General features: G+C 45.3%; 1 protein-coding gene across 2 annotated transcripts in view; it reads left to right on the forward strand.

Annotated features, from left to right (window-relative positions):
- The window catches only part of prkcaa (protein kinase C, alpha, a), a 155,262-nt gene that overhangs the window by 60,621 nt on the left and 70,601 nt on the right, over positions 1–24,040 (forward strand). The window lies entirely within an intron of this gene.

Consider the following 24,040-nt stretch of genomic DNA (forward strand, 5'->3'; position numbering starts at 1 on the left):
TCTCTCTTTCTCTCCACTCTCTCTCCCTTTCTCCCTCTCTGCCTTGTCTTTCATTTTGTTGTATTAACTCCCTCGTTTCACAGATGCCTTTTCCATCTCTGTTCCTCCAATCAGCACCCCCACATGTGGGACAGAGTAATACACAAAAAAAAGGCCAATTGGTTTTAAATTACCTGGAGTGCACAGTGATCTCCTTTCACAAATCACCTTCAGTCCTTGAGAAGAAGAGGGCTTGAGCCATCTGAGGCACACATGTTTCACACAATCTGAAAAAGCACTTCATCAGGGACGTTCTGGAACACCAAGAACTCATAGTAGAGCTCTCATGTGCTGCATCCCCATTTCAGAGACAGACTGACTGACCCTCATGATGGGAACAACTTCACTGCCCAGATTAATTACCTGATGCGAATCAGGTAATTCATCTGGGCACTGAAGTTGTTCCCATAATGAGGAAGGCAGTAGCAAGTGTTGAGACTGTGTTTTCCAGTTTGGCAGTCGTGGCTAAACACAAGTATCTGCCAGTGGATCATTCACCCATCTCATATAAACCCAGTGACATGTTCTTCACGGGCCCTTACCAAAGTTTTAATAAACATGCAGATGAGGGTACCTCCTTGTAAGGCCATATATACACATATTTTATTCATGGTTGAAGACTCCTACAAATAATTTTCTATACTCAATCATTTACAGTCTCGGTAATATTTTAAAGTCTCTGTGCGGTGTTCGGTAATGAGCCCATTGATCGAGTTGTCTCTAGCCTTTGTTTCAGGATGCATTATGAAAAATGTTGTGTTCGATACAAAGCCAGAAATAAGTCATGTAAGCTGCGTGTCAGGAGTCTTTGCTGGGTTGGATTGATTGGTCTGCTGTTTCCTTCCTTATTCATCATGTTCTGACGGAGCCTGAAGTAAGCTATTACTTTTGTTCATTCAGTGGTGTCAGAACGTATCGACCAAAAGTAAACTAATGTGTTATTTCGTATGGCTATATGTGCATTGTTTACACTCTTCTAATAAACCACAGAAAACGTATTTGGATATGAATGATATCACTCCTTTTTTAAATTGTATGGCAGATCCGTTGCCTAACACTTATCGATTAATGGGATATTATAAAACCAAAGCTCTCAGCGTCATCCTTCTCACTCTCTCTTCAGTCTCCCAGTTATAGTTTAAATCCCGGTCTCAGTGTAGATGATAGGCTGCACATTTGCCATTTAAAATAATCCCAGTGCTAATCCCGGTGTGATCCCCCCCATTTCACAGTCAGACATCGGGCCTCTCTGAACAGCAGTGTGCCGGGTCATGAGGAGTAGCTTCAGGAGGTTTGGGCTTCTGAGAGTGGTGAGAGCAGGGAGCAAACACAGCTCTCAAGTTTAGTTTTCTGCAAAAATGCGAAGGTTTTTCGCTATGCACCAACAGCACAGATACACTAGCAGGTCTAATAAAATGCTAGCAGGAAGAGCTGTCTATATTCCTGTTGTAGTCGTCAAGGAATATAGAGCACTGCACCAGTGTGTTATGTGTTTAGTCATCTTGCGCTCTCTGCGATACCTGACACCTTTGGGCTGGTCGTACGTCACGATTTCATACTTTCATTTGGGGGCCCTCGAGAGGTTTCCTCAGATTTCCACACAAATGGAGCGCTAACTTGCTATATGGTCCAAAGGTGAGCTCTTTTTAGACCTGATATATATAGACGAGACGCCTCTCTGCTCTGCAAGACAAGATGCCCCCCACCCTGTCCCCACCACACTCTGAAGAGAAGCTCTGATTTGACAGGAGCTGTGATGATGAGTGGGACTCCTCCTGGGAGGCAGTGAACCATGCCTCCTCTACAGCCATAAATCATGTCCAACCAGCCCTGCACTAATGATGGCCTGACTCCTGCAGCCGGGCGCCATCAAACTTGGCTGATTGGGCAGGTTTAACCCTCAGTGGCGTTTGATTAAAGATGTCTGTGCAGCAGGGTGGCACCTTGCTGATAATGGGGCGGTGAGGGCGGTAGCAAATGGGGTCTGTGCTTTTGATTGAGGGGCCTGGACTGGATGATGCTTTTGGAGAGTGTTATAGGGCAAGAAACAGAACCCAGTAATCTGTCTGTCTGACAGTCTCATCCAGATAATTGGTTAGTGATTAATCACTATTGGTATTGCACATATGTTTTAACCCAGGCTGTACATCCAGGAATCAGAAGAATATAGTAGTTTTATCATTTTCGTTGGAGAATAGTGAACAATAAGGATGGTTCTCCAGATTGTGATGCAAGTTTTTCCTGCTGCATTGGCGTAAACCTCAGGAAGTCTGCCTTCAGCACAAAGCCCTTCCCCACTGGCAAAGATATGGCTTAGTGTTGTAATGACTACACTGGGAAGTCCTGACCAATGGGCTCTCAGCTGGGCTCAAGCCTGTTAAGTAACAGTAGCAAATGCCGCTCGCTTCAAATGCATCTTTCATTTTCTCTCTCTCTCTCTGTCTCTCCATCTCTCTCCCTCTCTCTCACTCTCTCCATCTCTCTCCCTCTCTCTATCTCTCTCTCTCCATCTCTCTCTGTGCCGTGTCAAAGCAGAGACCTCAGTGTAGGCTCCTTGCTGCTGTCCTGAGACAGGCCCTCCTAATTGGATGCATACATGGCTCATTGATTTTATTACAGCTCCATTAGCTTCTTCGGAGAGGCTTTGCCGGATCTTGAGCTGGTTGATAATGCCGGCTCCCCATCCCACCTCTCTCTCTATCACGAGCCCTGTGCACTTCCAAGCTGTGCCACAAGGATGCATCAGGTGTTTCTTCATGTTCTGAACTTCCAGATTGACTTAATTTCTTTTTGGAGCCATGGAATTGTATGCTTACTTCCGGGGAACAAACGTGTGCATCAAGACTAAAAATACCACAGTGCTCCAGAGAGCCCTGAGGGGAAAAACACATGACTCACGGTTTTGATGCAGAGCTAGACATATGCCTGCTTCTGGTACCCATAATTAGCCCATGCTGAAGTGTTTGCTCAGTTGTAAACACAATAGAGGGTCATCAACCATGGCGCCTTTTCTGATTATTATTTCCCCCCATGTGCCTTGGCTTCCCTTTGACCTCATATCGCCCTTATATCGGTTATGTGCACAACGGGTGAGGTCACGATCATGCTATTCGGCTTGTGCAAGGAGATGACATCAGACCCTTACCATGCTCTCCTCCTTCTTCCTCACCCAGCAGCTCCTCCCCAACCCGCTGCTCTGGCTAATGTCAGTGTTTGGCGCCCAGGGGAAGAGTGTGGCGTGGCGTGGGAGGTGCCCGTGTTGTGACCACACGGTACGGAGAAACGTGCAGGGAGGAGCAGAGGGCACTAGCTATGGCCTTTCTGAGTCACCAGAATGAACATGGATGTGATGATGTGTGAAGGTCTTATCGTCAGGCCTCTATTTGACCGTATTTCTTCAAGGTAGCAAAAACTTCCTTCAGGCTGATGATTATTCAGTCATTTCAGATGATGTCAAAACAAAAAAGAAATACCCTGGATAATAGGTCAGGGCTTTTGTACCTTCCCTGCATTCAGGGTCTTTAGCTTTATTTATTTTTTCTAAATCGTTGCTCCCTCTCAAGACGCCTGGCTTGAATACTGAAAGCAAAACTGGATTTGAGATCTTGTCAACTTTTTCCATGAGAATTGATCCTGGCGTGGCGAGGAGTAAGTTTGCTCCTGTTGAAGAGTAGCCCCGTGCTCTACATGCTGCCTTTGTTCTTTGCTCTGGGGAATCTGAGAAATGAACTTTGCACCCACTTCAGTAGGCTGTATACAACACTGGGCTGCAATATGATCTGGTTTAACCTGTTGCTGGCCAGTGTGTACTAGTGAGATGTTGAAAAGAGTTATGCTGGAGTGTGTGTCTGTTAGCTCTCTCTCTCTCTCTCTCTCTCTCTCTCTCTCTATCTCTGCCACCCATTTTTCCATCTTCCTAACTTTTATGTTTGGAATGAAACGGCAACTTTAACCCCTACCCCCAGTTCATGATTATTCTCCAACGAACAATTCAGCATGTATTTCTGCAGGTCCATCCGAGTACGCTTACAATCTAACCTCATCATTGGGCAATTTGGGAGAATATTATTGAATATTGATAATTGAAGCTGTGGGGTTTCCAGTATGAGGCTCTGGCCGTGTGGCCTGGCTGGGAGGACCCTAGGCTGGATGTGGCCTGGCTGGGAGGACCCTAGGCTGGATGTGGCCTGGCTGGGAGGACCCTGGGCTGGATGTGGCCTGGCTGGGAGGACCCTGGGCTGGATGTGGCCTGGCTGGCAGGACCCTGGGCTGGATGGGGCCTGGCTGGGAGGACCCTGGGCTGGATGGGGCCTGGCTGGGAGGACCCTGGGCTGGATGTGGCCTGGCTGGGAGGACCCTGGGCTGGATGTGGCCTGGCTGGGAGGACCCAGGGCTGGATGGGGCCTGTCTGCCTGAGCACTGAGAGACTCCCAGTGGGTATCTGCAGAGACCCCCAGGGAGTTGCTATGGCATCTATGGAATCCTTTCCTCTTGGAAGACACGCACTCACACACACAGTCACACAGTCACTCTCTCTCTCTCTCTCTCTCTCTCTCTCTCTCTCTCTCTCTCTCTCTCTCTCTCTCTCTCTCTCTCTCTCTCTCTCTCATATATATATACACACACACACAGTCACACTCTCTCTCTCTCTCTCTATCTTTCTCTCTCGCATACACACACACTGACACAGAGTATGAGAGAGAGTGATGAGGAGACAGAGAGAAGGACAATTCACTTTTCCTTCCAACTTTCCAAGATTTCTATATTTGTACAAGTGTGCTCTTGAAAAGGTTATCAGCCGGATGACTAATTGCTAACAGAGGGGAGTTAAGATGTGCACTTGACCTGGGGTCACTGCTCCGTGCACTGGAAACACTTAAGACCCTATGCCACCCTAGACACGCCTTCTTAAGAGTTTACAAGTAATCAGATGCTTTAGTCGAGGATCAAGAGACGAAAGCCTCCACGTCATTCTTTCTTCCGACAAAAATCCCATTTGGATCCTATGCCAGAGCCAGTTTAAGGTGTTTGATCATGTTCACCTCAGATCAAGGTGGAGAAAGCTAATCCCGTGGAGGCTGTAGTGGGTGCATCAGGGGGCCCCTGGGGTGCTGCTGCTGGTCAAGGTTGTGATGCCGATGTGATGTTTGTCTCGGTCACGTGGCCACTCGAGTCTGCTGACTTGTCTCACTGGGTGTGAGAGTATCAATCCTCCAAGTGTCACGTCCAGGGAGATGTAGTTTAGGTGGGACTTTGCTTTTGTGCATATAGAAGAAAACGTCGTGAATGGTTTAATGTTGGTGCCTTATTATTTCGGGATCCTCGTACTCTTTATCTCTTTTTATACTAAGATCTCTCTGATTCAGAAATGACTATGCATGGATCAAAACTTCAGTTCAGTCTGAGAGAGAATATATTTTAACTGGAACACACAGAGTTCATTAAATGGATGTTTTCATTCTTCATGGTCTTAAGTCTTGAGCGCTCTTTTGGCAGCGTTCCTCGCTCCTCGCTCCAGCGTGTGTACTCTAAACCACCAGCTTCGGGAATTCCTGGAGTGAACGAGTCAGGGGATTTTACTGCCTGACCGAAAAACCTATTTAATTGACTCTCCTTTCCCCTCAGAAAAGCAGACAGATTTCTCTAGATGGCAGGGCTTCAGAGGGGCAACCGGGCTGCTGATCTGCTTCTGATATTAAAATGGCAGAGTCCACCTCGCCGTTTCTTCAGAATGTGGCCAACCTGACCTTTGAGGGGATTTGTTTAATGAAGCCAAATTTAAATTCAAGGAGATGTTTAAAAGATACGTCTTTTTTGGGAGAGCTGGTTGGCCTCTTTGTGTTTTATTCCATGGGAATATTTTTGCTTTAAATGGACCTTTGTTTAGAAATGGGTTTGAAAGCATTTACTGATACTGGGTGTTGCGCAACTGTTGACTGCGTTCTGTCTGACTTGTTATTGTGAACTACATTTATTTGGGTAAAGATTGAATTAATGTTGTTGATGCTTTAAGTGTTTGCTGTTCAGGAAAACATTCAGAAACTAAAACATTTCTGTCATATCTCTGTCACATCTCATACCATTACATGCATACAGTACTATTCCAATGTGTATGTACAGTCTTTTAAAAATCTTTTTTTTCTGTGTATTATAGCCCTACTTCTCAAATTGCCTAGTCATGTGTCTGCATTGGCAGCCCCTTTCCCTCAGCAATCCCATGTCCTCATCTTTGTTCTCTTTGGCTAAGCCGTGAGGGCAGAGCACTGTTCCCATATCCTCTAGTGTTTTGATTCATTAAAACATAATCAAAGCCCTTTTTCTAGTGGACGTATTCCTTGCCATCCCTGCCTAGGAAAATGTTTGGTCTGTTTTGTTTCTCAGACTTACGTGGCAAAACTTTTACGTCTTGTTCCGAGACCAAAAACAAATGATAAATAATTCAGCCCTAAGTTTTTGTCCCCATTTGTTACCACACCGGAATGACAGACACCCTCCAGCCCTGAGTGTCCACCACCTTCCTGAAGTCAGCAAGCATTAATTATGTATGACCTGCTTATGGTCTGTCTTAGGCCTGACTGCTCTCTGGAATGTGTGGCCGATTACAAATGGGGATTCGGAAGTTTTTTACTCCTCTGTTTCCACAGCACCTCAGAGGCTTCCAATTGTGCTGCAGAAACAACAGCAGGAATGATTCTGGTCTGCGGGTGTCCAACACTTTGTCTTTGATTACCTTTTCATGCGCAAGCAGTCAGGTTTCAAAAGTACATTTTAATAGTGATTTTGTAGTAAGAATTGAGCAACCTCTGCATGTTGAATACTATCTCCCTTCTAATGTATTCATAAACATTAATACACATTGTTTCAAGTAAGATTATGTATGATTTCTCTCTGGGTGTTCATAGTGTTAGGACTAGTATTTTCAGCGATACAAATAGTAAGTACTGAGGACTAATCAGTGATTTTAGAAGGACCTTGTCTTTGTCTCAATCCAGTCAAACGGCTACCGGGTAGACCTATTTAGCAGACATGCTGCAGTTGTGCACTTCAGAAGAAAGCATCAACGGAACCCAGTATAGATCATCTCTTGCTCTGGAGTCAGAGTGAAGGATCTGGGTCACTCTGTCAGTGGGGTCTGGTGAGTCATGTCCCCTGTCAGTTTGAAATGGTTTTCCCAGCAGTGCCCTCAGAGGAGGCTTGTGACGAGACACTCGAGCTTGGCGCCGTCGCTGCCCGATGCCCTGGTATGGTGCGGGCACCCGCCATCCCAAGCAGATGCTTACAAATGACACCCCTGCTACCCTTCTGGAGACGAGCCCAGCCACCCGCTCCCATGGAGCTCCATAAAGCCTTATTTACGAGTCTAATTATTTCCTCCTCCGCTGAAGGGTCCTCTTCGGGGTTTTCAAGCATGGGTTCACCCGCCTGTCAAATGTTAAAGTGGGGGAGGATCCTTGCGCGGGGAGAGTCCCTGACGTGTATCAAATGAAAAGGCCAGCCAAAGATATGGAAAATAATTTAAGGCTATAAATAGTCCTGGCCCATGGATAAATGATAGTGCCGTTATGTTCCCTCTCTTCTGCATCACACCCCCCCAGCCCCAAACACACAGTCTTCACATGGGCTCATGCGTACGGGGTTGGAGAAGGCAGGGTGGCATGCAACCATCCACCCACAGCTAAGCTTGTGGACTTTAAAAAGGTCAAGGCTAGCCCCAGCAAAAAAAGCAATTAGTGACTAGCGTTTTGTGAAACTGTGCCTTTCAAAAATACCACCTTAATTGTCATGCACTCTGGAGTTGCATGACTGTCTCCTAGCCCTGCAGCATCTACCACTGATACATTTGTTTCTCTTTCAACAGCACCCTCCTTGATTCTTCATTCTTCACCTTCAACCTTTTATTCACAAAAATCCTCCTCTTTGTTCCCTTTCCCTTCCTTCCTTCCTCTTCTTCTCCATGTATTGATGTGGTGGGACTCACATATTCAGTGTTTGTGTGGAGGATGTATCCCTCGGTGGGCATTTGACTCCCTGAGGCAGAGGGAGCTCTCTGGCTTGTCCCGGTTGGTGGCCAGATGGGAGGAAGTGACTTTAGCCTCAGGGCTGCAGCGGTGCGCAGGCTCTTGCTTGCCAAATGTCACCGCCCCGGTGAGGAGCTGAGCAGAGGGGGAATCTGCTGGATTGATACCTGCGGGGCCCTCTGTGTCGGGGTGTTCTGGCGTGGGCGCTCCCAGTGGGGGGGTCTGATTGTGTAATGTGGGTCCCCCCGGGCACCCCGGAAGGAGAAACAGGCCCCTTTAGCCCACCTGTGTCACAGTCTGTTGTCTTTGCACCTAAGGCTGCTTATATAGTCTGTCATGCCTGGTTAGGAAACGGTCAGGCCAATGCTCAAAAACTGAATCAGCCAAAAATGATCCCAACCCGTGTTCCTGGCTGTTGGCATTGTCCTTCAATGCCTTGAAATGCTAACACTTTAGTCAGAGCTTATTTTTGGAAGGTTTAGCAAGTACTATCCAACCTGTAGAGAGGGTCACTTCATTAACTTAATACAGAGTGCCATTTTCACCTTAATGCCATTTCCACTGATGTGATAATCCTAGACAGTTATATATAATTGCTTTGTGTCTTTCCTCAGTCAGAAATGACGTGTAAAGGCTCAGATTTGGTATCCTGGATCAATATGATTAACAAAGAATGAAATAGTGCACCCAGTTGAATTTGATTGTAATGAACTGAAAGGAAGAGAAATTGAATCAAATGATGGATTCATCAAATTAAATTGATATCATTCATCTCGATGGCTCAGGCATGTTGGGACAACACTGAAAGTTTATTCTTCAATCATCCTCTGTTTGGTCTGGCCCCTCGTAAGCCTCAGGATGGGCTCACAGTGTGCGCACCGGTGTCCTCCCTTTCTACTCTACGTACAAATGGACCTTCCAGTGACTGTCACTAGACTGAGGCCATGTTACAATGAAAATATATATATATCTCTGATGTACTCCATACTTGAGCATTTCTAATGGGCCATTATGAGGACCAAACTGTGTGGATTGTCCAGGCAGTTACATAGTCTCATTTCACTGAGGCAAAAATAAGTAACGTATCCACGGCAACCACTACAAGGATCAAAACACCACTACTTGATAATCTGGAGAACCCTCACACAGTGGCCTATGGTCCTCGAGTTGTATGAGCGGTCCGCTGGCCAATTATGTCAATTATTTTGTTTTTGTCATTGCTGTTGTTTGCTTTGAGGTAAAAGGCACGACAAAGCGCTTATGATAATGTAGTGATGATTCCTCACTACGGCTCGGAGGCAAACCCTGGGCTGTGCAGAAGCCTGCAGCAGATGGGCAGAAGTGTCGGTTGTTTATGGTTAATTTAATGTAATTATGCCGTCTTCATGCCGCAGATGTAGCGTCTTCGGTGCAGGCTCTTTCCCAGCTGGATCTCACTGTGACGTAGCCGTAGTTATGAAACCAAACTGCAGGCGATTATTAGACTGAGCCAGTTAATGGAGAAACACTGTGCTGCTGAATAACTCATTCTTCTGTGGTCTCTGTTCAAACTCTGTGCGATGTGTTTGCTATAGAAATGAATCTTATGCTCAGGCCTTACTGAAGAGATTGGGTAATTACTGTAGTCTCTTAATAAAATGATATGACAGCTAAGGGCAGAAGTGTTTTTATTAGAGATGTAGAATGAGAAGAGAAATTCTTTATTTTTTCATTACCTGCACAGTCATATTCATTGTGATGATACGGTCTTCTGTAAAAATACTGTGTTTTTTCCAAGATCTTCCCCTGAATACCTGACCCTGCTTGTTATAAGCATTCAAAGGGGGCTGTGCTCTCTTAGAATCAGGATGGCCTTTCTCACCCCGTGTTGCCATGCCATGTTGAGGGAGAAAACGGTGCAATTTTCCTGCGTGTGTGTGTGTGTGTGTGTGTGTGTGTGTGTGTGTGTGTGTGTGTGTGTGTGTGTGTGTGTGTGTGTGTGTGTGTGTGTGTGTGTGTGTGTGTGTGTGTGTGTGTGTGTGTGTGTGTGTGTGTGTGTGTGTGTAATGATGGCCCGGCAGCCGAAGACTGAGCTGCCAGGGCTATGTTTAGTCCCCCCACGTCACGTGTCCTCCCTGGTCCCCCAGCTCCTCTCTGTCTCTCCCAGTGACGGCCACCTGCAGTGCAGCATGCCCATCAGTCAGCCACATGCATTCTCTGCCTGCCAATTTGTGTGTGTGTGTGTGTGTGTGTGTGTTTATGTTTATGTTTATTTGTGTGTGTATGTGTGTGTGTGTGTGTTTTTATGTTTAAATTTGTGTGTGTGTAGGGCCAATGGTTTTCCGCAATAACGGAAAACGGACGGAATTCGCGGAATGGACCATTTGAAACGGAATTGCAACATTTCAAAGGGAAAAATCCTTTTGAGCATCAAAATCGCCCAAAACCCCCTATATTTTCCCTTATAAGACTGAATTTCTTTCAAATAAACACAGCAACGATCGCAACGATGAACGAACATTAATTGAAGAACAAAAGCAGGAAATTTCACATCAGAGCTGAACTCTGCTCTCTGCCACGCCCCCCTTTGTCAACGGTTGACACACACACACACACCTTACTACAGCCACATTCAGTCACATTAATTTGCTCGTCTTCCCAATTGCATTTAAAACAGAAAATGTTAAGTCTTCTGTTCTGTTGATGGCTGGCAAGCAACAATCTAAGAAGGGCACGTATTATTCACTCATTTTAAGCCATCAATCTACCTCAGTGTGAACAAATTGAAACTGAAAATGCATTTTTTTGAAACTATTGGCCCTGTGTGTGTGTGTGTCATAGTTTGGAAGCATGAGTAGGTTACCACTGTTTTCAGCTGAACTGAAAGACAGTGGCCGATACAACAGTGTTGTAGCCTTTTTACTGATGGAAAACTGCATCTCAGCTAACACCAACATTACTAAATGGATTTGAATAGATATATCACTGAAATAAATAATAGATATATCACTAAATTAATTTTACATACACTCCGGGAAAGATACTTGTGAGTGCAGTTGTAGACTTGTTCTGTCCTACCGTAGTCACGCTTAGTCAGTTCTTTGCAATTCCACATAATTGTGATTTTAATATCTGCATGCAATTAACAGATTGATAACTCAAGATTGAGTTTTAGTTTGAGTCTGTTCAGGTGGTTAAGTCTGTCCCCAGTGCAATGACACTCTTTGCCTACCAGTGATTATTTGGCCCCCACTAAAGTCTCGGCACCATGTAACCGTGACAACCAAATCTCGCTGAAAGATGACCCGCGTAGAGAGACGGGCATTACTGAATGGGCGGCCGTATATCTGTCTGGCCCTCTTGATGATAGCCAGGGATTTTCTGGCTTACCTGGCCATCAATCTCCAATAAGCTTTCAGTGGGATGACGGTGGCCACAGAATTGCTAAGAGAACTGCTTGTAAACCATGGTCCGCTCAGAATGATGTGGAGTCACACCTCTTCCTTTTTACTGATATGAGGAAAGTGACACTTCAGCTTATTCTGAAGGCCCCCGCCTTGACGAGTAATATGAGAATTATTTTAGAATTATGCCAGTTTGAGCTAATTAAGTGCTTAGCTCTTCAGATGGCTTCTGTGAATGTGTCGGGTACATCAGAAGGTCTTGAAGGAGATACTGCAGTAATTAATTACCCGTCGCCACTCATTCACAAACAGCAACGGAAGAGCGAAGGGATGAAAGGCAGAGACAGTGACACTGTAGCCCCAGAATGCCCCATAACACCATGGCAACACGCAACATTCCCTTCTCAATCAACACAGGAAGTCCTGCTGTCTGGCAGTGTTTGATTAACAAGCCTTGCGTTTACCTTGCATGGCATATGCTGAGGCTGGGTGATGGAGAGTGGCGGGCGAGAGAGGCACTAATTAACATGCTGTATTCAGTCGGTATGTGCCTTTGATTTTTCATGAATTCATTTCTCGTTGTTTTGATCTATTGATAGCCGGGGCTGCTGAATGCGCCCACCACAGCACTTAGGACTTCCGTTTTGCTCAACTTACCCGCCATCTCGAGCACAGTCACTGAGATGTAATGACACACACATACACACATATGCAACCGCCAACTTAACATGCTGACTTGCATGTGTAATTGCTTGGGCACTTCAATGGGCGTCTCGTTAAGTGTGCGCGCTTCACGGTGCCCTTCTCTTGCCCGCCCGCCTGTTCGCCCGTGATGTGTGCCGTATCCATTACACGCATCCAATGGGCTCATCCCTTGTTGCCCGTCCCACTGCACAAGTACTTCATGTCAAGTGTGAACACTCCAACATGCCTAAGAGGCAGGAGACAGGAGGACTCATTCACGTGCCACGCACAATCTGAATTGGAAAGATCTCATCTACCTCATCTGTGTGAAGCACATAGATACTATGCCTTTCAAGTACGTTTCCCCCAGCACTCATGGTTTGTGTTAGCATCCCGCGCAGGGGGAAATATATCACACACAGAGGTGGGAGAGCTGTCACCCCAAACTCCCTTAGTGCTATTTCAGATCACTCTATTTCCATAACAGTCAGGTCCTTTGCTGTGGAAACACTCACTTTGTTTATAGCAGCGCATCCTTCTGAGAAGCGTGGCTGGCAAAGCAACTGAGCAGTTCGCCTACGCTTGAGGCTAACGACGTCTTTGGCAAAGTGGAAATCAGATTACGCTTTGATGTTTGGGGTTCGAATGTGGTGTTGAGCACAATTGAAAGGCACAACATGCTAATACTAATACGCTTCAAAAGATAGACCCCCTGTGTGAAGACTGAGTGGGAGGAAGTGAGAATGGTGGGATTTCATAAGCAGGCCAGCTTGTAGACCCTCGAGATGAGATCAAAAAGTTTGTGTTCGCATTGCAGGCAAGTTAATAGGCTTCTAAAGTGCTAATTAGGAATAATCAGACTCCAGCATGACTAATTAATCCATTCCTAATTGCTCGTCATTTGACAGCACAACTCTGACTGACAGACTCAATTAAACACACACACAGACACACAGACACACACACACACACACACACACAGTCAGAGTCCTTCAAAGGAGCTGTCAGTTTGTGTTTTTCATGTGTTTATTCTGAGCTCATTGAATTTGATGCTCATCAAGTGTGTGTGTGAGTGTTTGTGGATGCTCCAGTTTACACTTTAGACACTTCGCTCAATAATCTTGGAAAAAGCGATTTCAGATGTCTATCACATGGCCATCTGGCACAGGATATCCTAGTGTGCCCATTAGAGATCAGACACCATTGTATTTCCTCTGAAGAGAGAGTGAGATGGGTGGTTATTGGACTGACACACGCTTCCCAGATTAGCATATCCAAACAGTCCCCAAAACTCATCTTGTGACTATTCAGATTTAACTGATGTCTGTGTTTGCCATATTTTGCCTCCTCACTCTACTCTCGAACAGTCTGTCTCTAATCTACGCAAGAAAAGTCTATGTATCCATCCATCCAGTCAATTGCTTTTTGCATCTTCCCTTTCCTGGTGACACATTTAAAGTGTCTATGGAGGATTTATCGTCAGGGACTTCACTCAGCTGTGGGGAGCGTCTGCAAGTGTCAGAGGAAAGGCTGAAATCAGGAATGACATTGTGACCCGAAAAGGTAGCTGGGGGATCAACTAGGAGGGAGGATATTGATTTGTGTCACTGAAATCAACCAGTCTCTCTCTCTCTCTCGCACACACACACACTCAGACGGTCGATCAACATTCTTTTTTCCTTCCTTTCTCATTGGAGTGAAGTTTTTTTTTTACTGATATACACAAGCTTTTTGACTTGCAGTAGTTTTCTGTAAAACCTGATGGCTCATGTGTATGAAGCATTCCTTGCTCATTATGAAAGATAGAAAGATATTATCTTGTGAAAGATAGAAAGATAATTGCAGACCATCCTCATTTTCCAAGAAAGGACCTCAGTTCACACCATAAGAATAGCAAGCCTGTTTAGGGGCAGTTACTTCAGTGTCTCAACTGTTGAAATTGTCAATGATAATGGCTCTGAAAGTCATCCGCCCGTGTGTTGGCTGTCCCTCTTGACTGGCTAACTCCCGTTACGCCGTGTAATTGTGTTCAGCCCGGTCTCTGCCAGCCCTTGCGAGTGAATCATCACTCTAATGCAGTAACCTCATCTCCTCCAGCCGCCCACCACCGCACGCTAGACTAGCGCTAGCGTTAGCGCCAGGTCAAACCCGCCGTGCCTGCCTGCTTAAGTCCCAATTACAGGGTGTAATGAGCGGAGGGGCTACGGGGAACGGTCAGTCTCTCAGCCGCTGGGATGGTTTAATGAACAATTGAGAGGAGCGTGGTCGCGCGCGCCACTCTTCTCATTAAAGGCTAATGTGGTCAATGTCCAACAGCGCAGCGTGGCTCCCAATCCCGCCAGTTAGCCTTCAGTGGAAAGCCACTTGGTGCCCATGTAGGCGTGCTAGACAAGTATTCTACGTGTAAGATTTACGAGAGCCGTGGCTCTTGTGTAATGGACGAAGACACATGCTCGTTGTGATAAATTGTCATGAGAGCACATTTCTCTCTACCGAGAGGATTTGTCCACTACAGACAGAAGTGCGAGTGACTTCTACTGCACAGAACTGGTGGAGCATACTGATATACACATTGGTGTTAATATGTGATTGTGGCAAGTTTATAGTCATTATTAAGTTTTATTAACCACATACTGTTATTGTGACAGGGGCGTTGCTCCTAGTGCTTTCAAGACATATCCGTCCTGTTCCCGTGCATTGCTTATTTTAAAATGTTTGCAATTTTTCTCCGTTTTCTTCCATTTCTCCCATTGAAATGAATGAGGAACTTTGGAAACCTTTGCTACAATTCAAGAGCATCCAGGTTTCCGACAGCCAAAGGCCAAGATCAGCGTAACATCCAATATGGCTGAGAAACCTTGTGGTGTTGGCAGTGTAATGAAGTGCCATTAAAGAGAGCCTTCCAAACATGTTACTCCTTGTTTGCTGTAGTTTTTAAATAAAGGAAGATACCGCCACCAATGCAGATATAATAACTACATTCCAGCTGATTTTTTGCTTCTATAAATTCACTGTGAGAAGGTAATATCTACAATAATGCTAGCTTAAGCAGTGCAATGTTAGTTTGTGTCCACATATTTGCTCCTACATTTCCTTTTACACAGCAACAAGTCATTTATGAAATTAAACATGCCTGTGGCTGTAATGATCCGATAAAGATATCAATGCCACTGCAGATTAATTAACTAGATATTAGGTTGGCTAACGCTACGTCAACAAGTTCTGACACCAATACCATAGCTATACGCAGATACGGCTCATTCTACCCCTATTTACCCCCTATGTAGCATTAATGACCACACAAGAAAGCTATTTCTCGTTTTGGCTGGTAGTCAGTCACATATGACACCAGTTCATTTAAGCATTTATGACTTAAAATATCTGGTGTCAACATTGATAGCAGTGTATTATATTTCCTTCCGTTTTTAATTTGTTCTAAGACACAAGCTTTTTGACTTGCAGTAGTTTTCTGTAAAACCTGATGGCTCATGTGTATGAAGCATTCCTTCATGCACTATATGGCTTAATGGCAGCTGTAATGATCAGAAAACGATATCAGTGCGACTGTGGACTGGGCCAAATCAGTACCTCAAAACATCCTCTGGGGCTTTCGGTTGAGTGGTAAATAGATCTGACCCAAACCTGTAAGTCAGCAAAAATACTGCACTGCTTGCAGTTGGAATGGTTAAAATGCAACCTCTCTCTGGTAAGGATCTGGCCCGCGGTCTGAAACCGTGCGTCAGCTACAGACGGATTTTGCTATACAGTTTTGCTGTACTGTTGTTTAATCTGTTGTTTAATCTATGTCCCCAAGTTGTTACCCAAGTTGTTACCACAATTCATTGTCACCATTTTGTTAACGTGCTCTCTGATGACGTCTTGTGTCGCATTCTCTCCTCTGTGTCTTGCTCACCCTCAGTGCCCTGATGTGCTGTGTGGTGTCGTGTGGTGCGGTGCGGTTGGTTGTAGTCCCTTGCTTGGGGCTTGTTTTGAAGGAGCTTGACTTGATTGGAAGTGAAGGAGGACATTGAGCCGTGTGCCAGTGAATGTTACTCTTTGCTCCGCGCTGGAGAGCGAGGACAGGGAGGAAGACAAGGGATGGGGGGGATGGTGGGGGGGTGCCAGAGGATGGCTGGTGGGGGTGATTGGGTGGGGGGGGGGGGGTCGGCAGAGACCCAGAGAGAAGGGGGTGGAGAGAGAGAGAGGGTAAGAGAGAGAGAGAGAGAGATATAGAGAGAGGGTAAGAGTAACAAACAACAAGCTAATCCTTCAGGATCAGCTGTGTGTGGGTGGACGTGACTAACTACAGCTGGCTGCTTCTCTGCTTTTAAACAGTGCACTGTGATGTGTCTTACACACGCATACTCACAGAAATGCACACACACACACACACACACACACACACACAGACACACACACACACACACACACAGACACACAGAAACATAGAAACATACATCATTCTCCCTCTCTAAGATGTGCACACTTTCGTCACACATGATTGGCTTTCTTTTACGCACAGACACAGATAAAGATGCCCACACACACCACATAAACACACACATACAAACACACACACCACACAAACACACAAAAGTTCAGCCTTTTAATTAGGACATGTTAGGCTTCAGAAATGAGAAGAGACGACAGAGTTAAAAGCTAGGCTGCTCCACAGACCCTCGAGTGGGAGAAGGCTAGAGACAGCAAGAAATCACTGAGGCGGATTCAGCCTGTGTACTCATCCTTTCTGAGGTAATAAGGTTGAATGGCTCATCTGGGCCACACAACCAAGAGATAGGAGAGTGTGATTCTAGCATAACGTGTGTGTGTGCGTGTGTGTGTGTGTGTGTGCGTGCGTATGTGTGTGTGTGTGGTTAGGTGGTCTGTTTGAATGCACAGGATCTCTTCAGTGTCCTTATGCACTGAAGAATTAAAGGTTTTATCACCCTACTGAGTCATATTAACAGGTTGTGTGAAGACAGACATAAAGCAAGTCTTTGTTACTCTGCATAAATTGTCCGTCTGATGTTTATCGTCCGATGTCAGAGGTCCTTCTCCTACCTAAGATAGTAATGTGAGGGCAACTTAATCAACATGTTTTCCTGATTCGATATGAGTAAATGTGCTTTGAGGTGAGCATCACAAGGTTGGGATGTGAAAATCTGATCATCCTGGTTGTCTGCACAATTACCTAACCAGATTTACCTTAATGAAGCATTCATTTAAGCATTTGTCAGAAACGGAGCTTGGCTTCTGTCAAACTATTCTCAGAGTTATGTTTTCAAATGGCAAAATGACATTCAAATAAAACCCAGTTTTAATCTTTTGAACTCTTGTTTCCAAGTGGCAGACTGACCAAGCAGAGTCCTGCTGGCTTATTAAATGAAAGGCATCCGGGCCTCAGTCTTTGCTACGTGGTATGACACACACTTTTATCTGTATTTGTGTCTTGTGTCTCTTGCTGTTGGTGTGCTTTCAGCTTTCAGATCTATGTGCACTGTTTTGCAATTACTATTTTTCTTGGGGCCATTAGTGTAGTAAACTTTTTCTTTCTTCACTTTTTTCACTTTTTTCTTTTTTCTTTTCTCATTATTCTATTTTTCTCTGTACAATCTCTGATTAGTCTTGACCTGTTTAATTGTGAGCACGCGTGTCTGTCTGGGAAGCCCTGATGAAGACTGTGCAGTCAAAACGCATAGGCATGTAGCCAGTGTTAAATAAAGCACTTATCTTCCCTTTCTATGATTTAAAACACATTTCACAGATGCATGCTGGCTCCTACACACACACACACACACACACACACACACACATACACACACACACACACACACACACACACACACACACACACACACACACACACACACACACACACACACACACACACACACACACACACACACACACACACACACACCGACTGAGCTCATTGATTGGCATGATTTCCTGGGTTAAGCATTGATTTAGCAGAGGCTGGTTTAGACTCTGAGGTTTGTCAACAAACCGTTAGTTCAAAAGCGATGCCGAATATTCTGTGGTGGTTTAAGCGATTGCTCTTCTGGATCGATTGAGCTGTTGTTGCAATTCTTGCTGAGTGTGGTTTTGGAGTCTATGCTGACATAAGCATCCTGGAAGCATTTAGAGAATGGACTTCCTCCCATGTCTCTGCAGTTATTTAAAAATTATTTAAAAAGCTGAAATCTCCCCCCTCCCCTTTCCCAAAAGAACTAAACCCGTCTTACACCTCAGACGCTTGTTCTAAAAGATTACGTTCATCATTACAATGCTAAACCCTAGCAGTTACCGATAGAAGAACGTTCAGCATGAGTTTGAGGCAAATCATTCATTCTGTCTATATTTGTCATTTTGAAATTGGTTCCTTAAATGGAGTTGTCTCTGAGTGGAGTGTTTGTAAAGATCTCGACAAAAGGGAATTGATGGGAAAACAACAAGCACAGTTCCCTCAAGATAGCCTGTGATGGTTTGACAAGTGCCACATATTTACAGAATAAATGCATAATTGAAATGTTAGCAGCTGATGGATGTATTTTAAGAATTTAAATGACTCGAGCTCATCAAATAAACCCCTAAATGGAATTGCTTACTTTCGCTCCCTTGTGGTATTATCCGGACATAATCTGTGGTGTCTCTTAGAATTAGATGATGATTCCATCAGTGTTTTGGGATTTTTTTTTGTACGTATTATTTTGTCTGCTAAAACTGTTTTATGGTGAGTGGTGTCTGTGTCTGGACAGGTCTATTAGTGTGATTGAAGTGTAATATTAATAATGTAAGTAGCCCAGCAATGGTACAAATCCCTTCTCTTATGTAATGCGTCTCTTTCTACCCCTTCAACTCATTCATATTACTGCTGTGACAAGTGTAGACCCAACACAGTCGAAACATTGTTAAAGCAAAAAAATCAATTGCACTGTTGATTGCTATCGATAGATTCACAAATTGAACTTTTTGTAGTAGACTAGGTTCCAGCACATTATCTTGTAACACGAATCTGCTGTAGTTGAATACACAAAGGGGATGTCATCTACACAGAATGGCTGTAGGTGCTCATTGCTTGTAATCCTAGTTCTGACAACCACTGCTTTATTCCTTTAGCATGTCTCTAGTGTGGATGATGTAAATACGTTGGACATAAAAAGTTTTTCATTCTGCTTGAAAAGTCAGCCTGATTGCCATGTAGTCAGTTACCGTCTACTTACCAAAATATGAGCCAGAATATTATCCAGAAATGTAATCATGCTTCTGCATTTACTTGCTGTTTGCCATCACACCCCTGCATGTCCATATAACCAGTGGCTCCTACCCTCAGCATGTTACAGGGAGAGGACTTGACCTTAAAGAGCAAAGCCTCTTCTGTCCTTCATCCTCACCAGAGGTCCAGCTCTGCCTAGTCTCCTTTTTTAAAGCTGGTCTCTTTTACGGCCCAAGCTTTTCGCTGTGGAAAGCCCCACGAGGCTACCTAGCAATCCAGCCTTAGCATAGTGGACGCATTCCCAGAGAGGGTCAGTCTAAGGGAACTGATTGCACGTCCACTTTGAAAAAAAGCTGTCTTGATTCAGGGGGGCTTACCAAACCCTAAGAGGATAGAGGAGTGGGAAGGATAGTCATCACAGTCTCTTCGCTGGAATCCCTGGCAGTAGGCTCAGTACATTTGAAATTCATGTGGAATGTGAATCTGGTAAACATGTAAAAAACTAAAAGAAGAACTACATGAATAAAATGATCTTAAACCCAACTTTTTCAAGACTTTTCATGTTATACTTAAGTAAAGTATAAAACATGTTTTTACATCTAGGTTATCTAAACGTGTATCAATGGGTTGTGACCAACTACTCCTGTATGCAGTCAACATCCCATCCATCCAAACAACTTGCGAATAGTCATTAGGGTCCAGATTTAGCCTCAAAGTACTGCTTCACTGTTTACGTGGCCGTGTGCCCGTGGAGACGTTGGACCACGGAGCAAGCTCCATCACCCGGTGACACCCTTACTTCTCCAGCTCCTGTCCGTGTTCCCCATCCATCCTGCTCCCTGGTGTGTGGCTGGCTGGCTGGCTGGCTGGGCCGGGTGCCTCTGATGAATGTTCGGTAGGAAACCATGAGTGTTTGTCCGAGTTAAAGCCGACCACCACCACATTCTGCTTCCCAGCGGCCCCCTGAGATGCCGGGGCCATTCTTTATCACTTTAGATGAGTTATTGTGCAGTTCAGCCAGACTGTTGTTTATTATATGGCTGTAGTAGAGGCAACAGAAGAAAAATTTCAAAAAGTATCCAATATCAAATTTCTTTCTTTATCTCTCTCTCTCTCTCTCTCTCTCTCTCTGTTTCTCGGTCTGGTTTTCATTCTCCCACTCATTATCTCCATCTCCCTCTGTGTGTCTGTGTAGGTGTGTGTGTGTTTTCTGCACTGTTCCAATTTGTGCTCAGAACGATTGTTCTACCACTGAAACTTTGCTGTCGAATGATTATAGATGGCTGCTCAAAGTTGGTTATGATCAATTACCTTTGCACTTTCACACTTTCTTAAACCATTTCCTATGATCTGTTCTCCATTCTCCACTATCACCAGAGGCAGCGGGTGTCTGAACTCACTGACTGACTGTCTGGCTGCTTTGATTAGACAGACAGACAGACCGACAGACAGACAGACAGGACATGGAGGGATGAAACTGTGACACGTCATTGTGGTATCGGTGTCTCTCAACCTGCGTGTTTCTGTGTGTCTGCGTCTTTGCCTGTGTGTGTGTGTGTGTGTGTGTGTGTGTGTGTGTGTGTGTGTGTGTGTATGTGTGTGTGTGTGTGTGTGTGTGTGTGTGCATGTGCTTCTGTGTGTGTGTATATGTGTATGTATGTGTGTGTGCATGTGCTTCTGTGTGTGTGTGTGTGTGTGTGTGTGTGTGTGTGTGTATGTGTGCATGTGCTTCTGTGTGTGTGTATATGTCTGTGTGCATGTGCTTCTGTGTGTATGTGTGTGTGTGTGTGTGCATGTGCTTCTGTGTCTGTGTGTGTGTGTGTGTGTGTGGTATGTGCTTCTGTGTGTATGTGTGTGTGTATGTGTGTGCATGTGCTTCTGTGTGTGTGTGTGTGTGTGTGTGTGTGTGTGTATGTGCTTCTGTGTGTATGTCAGATGCCAACGGCTGGTGGGTAGAAGATCGAGGAACTCTCAAAGGGCATTAAAATGGCACCATGCTAATGAGGGGCTGTTCACATCTTCCCCTCGCTGGTGACTCACTTTCTCCTGTAAGCCAGATCTCCCAAAACACAAAACATTGTCTTTTCCACCCAGCGCTTTAGCTTCTCGCCCACCGCGTCACATCAGAAACTACACTTTCCCTGCTGCAACAGTCATTCTTTCTTGTTGTCTTACGCTACGCTCACAATACACTACAGTGCTTTAAAATTCCTGTCTTTGTGTAGTCGAATGGCACACATTTACCTGTGCCAGTGACAACACTTTAAATAAGAAAGGAGTGAGCGAAAGAACGCCCGTCGTCACCAATTAGCACTTAGTCTGTGGCGCTGGAGATTCCAAGGGCCAATGTTTCCTTCACGTTTCATTTCAGAGCCGCTCTAGTCAGCCAGTGTGTCATCTACACTGTGCAGAGAGTCCATTACAAGTGTCCATGAAACATTCATGCCTTTGATAAATAATTGAGCGAGCCCATTAAATACGCGCCAAAGCCGTGCCCGGAGGAAACAGGAAGCGAGAGCTGTGTGCGCCAGGGAAGCAGCGATTTATAATAAACACACACACACACACAAACAAACACACACACCGTCTTCAATTATGCAATTATCAGTGGATTATATGATGGTAACCCTGAAGATTTGAACCAGGCCATTGTTGTCAGTATAAAAATTGTGTGTGTGTTTTTCTGTAGCTAACCCTTGACTGAGTTGAGTGGGCAGTTGTGGGTGATAGTGAAGGACAGTTGTTCCTCCGTGGTGTGATGGAGACAGAGAGTGTGACATTTATTTCGAAAATATCCGCTGTGAAAGAGGGTGGAGCTGTGTAGAGGTTGAATGGAACAGCTGAGTCTTCCCTTAAACGTCCTACACTGCATACATGCTTTGAGTGACTCATGGTGATGAAGTCTGTATGTTTTGTTCTACCTGCTATGTAAGCTAGCGCCACTAAATAAGTATAGTTCCATCACACTTAATGATGTTAAAAAGAATCCCGCCACACCTTGTGTCCTCTCATTTTAAGTATCTTGCCCTTTCTTGCCCCGGGGCCCTGGATGACCCCTCCCTTAACTGGCCTCTCCTGCCCTGTCCTCCTCCTTTCTACCATAGACATCATGACCCCTCTCTCCTTCCCTCACCTGACCTCTCCTGCCCTGTCCTCCTCCTTTCTACCATAAACATCATGACCCCTCTCTCCTTCCCTCAACTGGCCTCTCCTGCCCTGTCCTCCTCCTTTCAACCATAGACATCATGACCCCTCTCTCCTTCCCTCACCTGGCCTCTCCTGCCCTGTCCTCCTCCTTTCTACCATAGACATCATGACCCCTCTCTCCTTCCCTCAACTGGCCTCTCCTGCCCTGTCCTCCTCCTTTCTACCACAGACATCATGACCCCTCTCTCCTTCCCTTAACTGGCCTCTCCTGCCCTGTCCTCCTCCTTTCTACCATAAACATCACGACCCCTCTCTCCTTCCCTCAACTGGCCTCTCCTGCCCTGTCCTCCTTCTTTCTACCATAGACGTCATGACCTCTCTCTCCTTTCCTCAGCTGGCCTCTCCTACCCTGTCCTCTTCCTTTCTACCATAGACATCATGACCCCTCTCTCCTTCCCTCACCTGGCCTCTCCTGCCCTGTCCTCCTCCTTTCTACCATAGACATCATGACCCCTCTCTCCTTCCCTCACCTGGCCTCTCCTGCCCTGTCCTCCTTTCTACCATAGACGTCATGACCTCTCTCTCCTTTCCTCAGCTGGCCTCTCCTACCCTGTCCTCTTCCTTTCTACCATAGACGTCAGGACTTCATGGCGCGCCGGTGCCTCATGTCTGGAGGGCACCGGCTGTCTAGTCGAATCCAGGCAGACCACTTCTCCCCTCAGTCCCCACTGAGCTCATGAGCAGGGCTTTGATTTGACACGGTTCTCCACTAACTCTACACGACCTGTGCTCTGGAATGCTAGCATGGCTTAGTCAGCGATGTAGGGGAAGTGTCACATACATGTAGAAACACTATACCAATCACACCGGGTGCTGAGCTAATGCTGACATTATTAAACACCAGTCATTTCTTCCTGTTTAAGCTAAGTGATTAACCCTAATGTCAGTGAAACAGCTCATTTTCATCTTATGATGAAGCGTAGTGTGTGTACTCTTGTCCATTTGATCAATTCCCTGTATCTCTTCCTCATGCTATATCAACAGCAGCGTCTCAGTCTTAGCACGTAGCATGTCTAAGCTGAGTTACATACAGCTACAGGGGGAGGTTTTCTCCAAACTTGATCTCACTGCGTGTAATGTGTTCCCATACCCACTACCAATACAGTGAAAAGGCACCTGGCTATGCAGCACTGTGCGTCACTGCTGCATCCACATCAGAGGAGAGGACAGGTCTTCACTCACAGGCCCACAGAGAAATGTTTCTCAGCTATAACTTACTGTGACCTATAAAAAAAGAGTAACACTTTAATAATGATTTATAAAAGAGAACTAACAGGGTGTATAATCCATCTTGCTGACTAATTAGGCAACCTCTTGAACCCTCAAAGACAGCGAGTGCCTCTTCAAACATGCTAGGCCAAGAAATCGGTGCATGGAGCAACAATCAAAACACAATCAGTGTCTGAATGAATGAATACTGAGCAACTGTGTGTGTGGCCTGCAGACACCAACCCAGAATAAGAACATGTGAATCAATAGAAAGGGTGTGTTCC

This window comes from Sprattus sprattus (genome assembly GCF_963457725.1).
Source record: "Sprattus sprattus genome assembly, chromosome: 1".
Lineage (NCBI taxonomy): Eukaryota > Metazoa > Chordata > Actinopteri > Clupeiformes > Clupeidae > Sprattus > Sprattus sprattus.